Here is a 5,077-nt window from a genome sequence, read left to right as displayed (position 1 = left end):
TGTCACTCACTAATTGTATCTAGCTAGTGGGCTATTTATCCATATGCCATGGTTATGGCCCGGGTTGTATAGAAGTTATGACACGGATACACGGATGTCTACTTGCCCCTTATGCCACGTTTAGCCTGCAAGCCACCAGTTGGGCAGCCTTCCTTTGGAGGCAGAATCTTGGCATCATATTAAAGAAGGAAATAATAAAGCCTTGGGTTTCTATGGCTGCAGGAAGTGAAACAGATAAAACATTCCCACCCACAAAGAAAAGGTTACTTTATGGCCAAAAAGTATTTCCGTAAAATACACATTTCTTTGTCACCTATACAATATGCTATTATACTATTTATAAATGATAGGCCTTATTTACAAAAGAGGAGCAAAGGTTAAAAAACGAGCAGATTGTCCCAATGGAATTTGCCCGTAGCACCCAGGCACAACTTCACCCAGAGTGGAGTGCAACACATTGCACCTCTCTTTCTCCCCTGGTTATAGGAGAAGTGGGAGGTGGGTGGCACAGTGGCATCTCAATCAAAAGTTGTTTCCCTATTGCAACTGCCTTGGAATGCCATTTTTTCTTGGTTTTATTGCTTGGGGGGGTAGTGCCTTCTGCCCAGAGGATCGAGCTCCAGGCTACTGCTGTTCTAGAGGTCTGGGAGTGCCCAGAATGTTCTGTTGTTGCATCTCCTGGCACATCCCATCATTCAAATGTCATCATTAATTAAAATTGCTACTTTATACGGCTAAAAAATTTAATTTTATAAAAGAAGACTCTTGGGTTATAGTCTCACAGCATCATTCACCCTCCCATTGTACCTTTCTCCCTCTGCTCCCTCTTTCTTACCATTTTTTCCCCTAAAGCTCCCAATCTCACCTCTTTTCTTCCTCCACTAACCTCTACAGCTCATTGCCCAAATTCCATACCTTCTCCACTGGTGACACTGTCCCTTATTGATTTCTATATCCTCACAGCTCCTTGCCCAAATTCCATACCTTCTCCACTGGCGACACTGTCTCTTATTGATTTCTATATCCTCACAGCTCCTTGCCCAAATTCCATACCTTCTCCACTGGCGACACTGTCCCTTATTGATTTCTATATCCTTACAGCTCCTTGCCCAAATTCCATACCTTCTCCACTGGTGACACTGTCTCTTATTGATTTCTATATCCTTACAGCTCCTTGCCCAAATTCCATACCTTCTCCACTGGCGACACTGTCTCTTATTGATTTCTATATCCTTACAGCTCCTTGCCCAAATTCCATACCTTCTCCACTGGCGACACTGTCTCTTATTGATTTCTATATCCTCACAGCTCCTTGCCCAAATTCCATACCTTCTCCACTGGCGACACTGTCTCTTATTGATTTCTATATCCTTACAGCTCCTTGCCCAAATTCCATACCTTCTCCACTGGTGACACTGTCCCTTATTGATTTCTATATCCTCACAGCTCCTTTGCCGAAGTCTTTTCCCTCACCAATCCCAGAGCACCCTTCCTTCACCCAGTTCAAGGATCAGGTATATATTTCTAAAAGTAAATATAAAAGGAATCAAAACACACAGAGGTCTGCTCACTCCATTTTCCCAGCAATCAAATACCCAGCATAGCCATCAAGCCCTACTGCGGAAAATGAATAAAAATATCATGAAACCTTTACTTTCTGACAGTTAATGAAAGGTTCCTTGGTACAAAGACTGCTGATTAAAGACACAGATACAAGAGTATTTTAATTGGGAACTTGATTAAATTAGAAATCGATTCTGATTGGCACATATATTATATATATATATATATATACTTTTATGTATTTCTCTTTTTGAAAGGTAAATGCTTTTTATAATCACATACTAGAAAACTATTCAGGTCGAATGAGATTCAAAAGAAAATGTGGGCCCTTTGTGTTTATCTGGAAACACAGCATTTTCACCATACCTAAGAAACAAGTTTTTTTACATTTACCGTAACTGGAAGAAAAGGTTACAAAGCATGTGATCTAGTGTAAGTTTTAGGGCGCCATGCCGCCATTAGGTCATTTGTCGCTTACCAGATAACTGCTAAAATATTGAGCAGAACAAAAACCCAAATAACTGAAAAACCATCAAAAATGAAAACCAGTTGCAAATGGTCTTATCAATGTCTACATGTTACATACGTATTAAAAGTTATTTTTAAGGTGAACTAAGGAAGGTATCCCTTTAACCAAGAATATTGAAAAGATTGAACTAAAAAGCCCAATTCCATACACACACTAATCCAGACCAGAGTTTTTGGTTTCACAGGGAGCAATTCATTAAGGGCCCTAAAATTAATCTCCAAATGCGCAGGTGCCTAATCCCCTATAAATGCTTTTCCACCCGAGATAATGTAGATCACCGATGGCCCCTTAGCTTCTCAGCAGCAGCCCCAGAGCCCACTGAACATGTGCAGTGCCACTGACACAGAAAAGATGGCCGAATAAGATCCAAGATGGGGACAACATTGTTATAGAATTGCTGCTGAACCCCTGGACATATATGTTTTCCCACTGGTGATTTACATTATCACTGGTGGAAAAGCATTCAGAAGAGAATAGTCGCCCGTTCTACAGAGCAACCAATCTCCTCATGTGTCAGCTTCTTAAATCTAGAGTGATGGCACACAAGAAGATTAGTCGCCCACGGTTAAATCTCGCCTACCACAGATGACTGAACTTCCCGAAATGCCTTTCCACCGGCAATAAAGTGAATTGCAAGTGGGAAGGCATACGCAGTGCATATATTTTGCCAGTAGCAAAGCATTCAGGGGAAATTAGTCGGCCCATGGTAGGCGAGATTAAACCACGGGTGAAAAAAGTCCCCATTCCTGGGCTGCACGTGTAAGCCAGAAAAGTTTATGAAGAGGGGTTTTTGGCAATCGGGTTAATAAAGCAAAATGAATCAATGTCTTGTGTGAGACAAAACAGGTCATTATATTGTTAGCGGCTCCTTACAAAAACCTCATTTGTGTATTACTAAGCCACAGAATATGTAGGTCAAGGTAGAATTACATTGCTGTTGTTCTTTGCCCCAGTGGGTGAAATTAAGGTGCATTTACATGATGGGATCATGGGTAATGGGATGGTTGGCGTGTATAATTCTGCCGCTTGTATTCGTACAGTTACAGCGTTCTGGGTGCTTTACTGTTTGGAACGCATATGTTTGTGTTTCTGTTTGTCTAATTTCGAACAAAGAGTTTCTGTTACCAAGGCTTGTAGTTACTCCCTGCTGTCAGTTATTTTAGCAGCACCCTTTCTTTTATTACATTTATACACATACATACGTGTGCAGACATCTTTGTAAAATTCCTGCTGAAGGTAGGGTTAACCCTATTTATTTTGACTTAAAAAAGTATGAGGGCTTACTGCAGGTTACTGTGTGTACAGAACAGCCTTTCCTGGCAACAAGTAGGCATGTCCGAGCTGAGGCACACTTAGGGGCTGATTTACTAATCCACGAATCCGAATGAGAAAAATTCGGATTGGAAAACGAAAATTTTGCGACTTTTTCGTATTATTTGCGATTTTTTTCGTCGCCGTTACTACTTTTTCGTAAATTGTCGCAACTTTTTCGTAACCGTTACTACTTGCGCGAATTGTCGCAACTTTTTGATAGGCATTGCAAATTTCGTGAATTGTTGTGACTTTTGCATAGCCATTATGACTTTCGTGAATTGTCGCGACTTTTTCAAAACCATTACGACTTTCGCAAATTGTCGCGATTTTCGTATTGAGCGCTCGAAAAATTCGCGACAATTCGAATGCGCTTTTTTCGGAATGATCGGTATTTTGCGAATTGTCGCGAAGTTTTCGAGCGCTCAATACGAAAAAGTCACGACAATTCGCAAAAGTCGTAATGGCTATGCAAAAGTCGCGACAATTCATGGAAGTCATAATGGCTATGAAAAAGTCGCGACAATTCACGAACGTCATAATGGCTATGAAGAAGTCGCGACAATTCACGAAATTTGTAATGCCAATGAAAAAGTCGGGACAATTCGCGCAAGCCGTAACAGTTACGAAAAAGTCACGACAATTTACGAAAAAGTCGTAACGGCGACGAAAAAATCGCAAAAAATACGAAAAAGTTGCAAAATGTTCGTTTTCCAATCCGAATTTTTCTCATTCAGATTCGTGGATTAGTAAATCAGCCCCTTAGTAATGGTAAACCGGCACTGATATCACAAGAAGACTCCTGTTTGTCCAATAAACAAAGAGGCCGAATTATCAACATTCTCACTAAAGCCACAAATTATAAGTAAACCTGAAAACCTTTTAAAACCACGACGAAAAGAACGTTTTGCCAAATGAAAAGGGACGGCTCCCGTTGACTTCTACATGAACGTGACAACTTTTAGATGGAGTAGTTTTGGGGGGGGGGGTGGATTTTTCATTTAATTACAAGTTTTTGCAGTTTAGAGAAATTAGTATAATCCACAATTTTTATCACTAACAAATATGATTTGTAAAAACAAAAAAATACAAACATCAGTAACCACAGCATTCATTGTCTGTATTCAGGGCAATGCCTTTGGTAACGATGACTTGACTTTGGGTGTACCTGAGAATGTAAGCTTCCTGGGAAAGTGGCTCTGTATTTATCATTTATTTACCCTTGCACAATATAAAAGTCTTTATCCGTAAAAACATATGATGAAATCATGTTGAGCAACTGTACTTTGTTTATGTTGTTTATTCCGCTTCGTAAAAATTATAGATGACGGCGCAACGTTATCGGGATTGGTATGAAAATTTAATATAAATACGTGCTCAGAACCCAGGTTCAATGCCCGAGTATAGGACTTCTGTAGTAAGCTCCTTGGTGCATCCTAAATTGTTTTTTTGGACTGTTTTGTCAGGAGCTTTCACTTCGTAAAAAAATTATAGACGGTGGCACCCATAGTCGCACCGTCAACGTGCCAGTGTGGCATCATCAGGCTTGGCTAGAAAATGTAAAATGGATACCCACTCAGGACCCAGGTTCAATGCCCTAGTATAGGACTTCTGTAGCAAGCTCCTGGGTGCATCCTAAATTGTTCCTGGTACTGACCTTCCTGCCTGCTTTTG

Source organism: Xenopus tropicalis, chromosome 9 (genome assembly GCF_000004195.4).
Source record: "Xenopus tropicalis strain Nigerian chromosome 9, UCB_Xtro_10.0, whole genome shotgun sequence".
In the NCBI taxonomy this organism is placed as follows: domain Eukaryota; kingdom Metazoa; phylum Chordata; class Amphibia; order Anura; family Pipidae; genus Xenopus; species Xenopus tropicalis.
Note: the sequence above shows the minus strand (reverse complement) of the source record.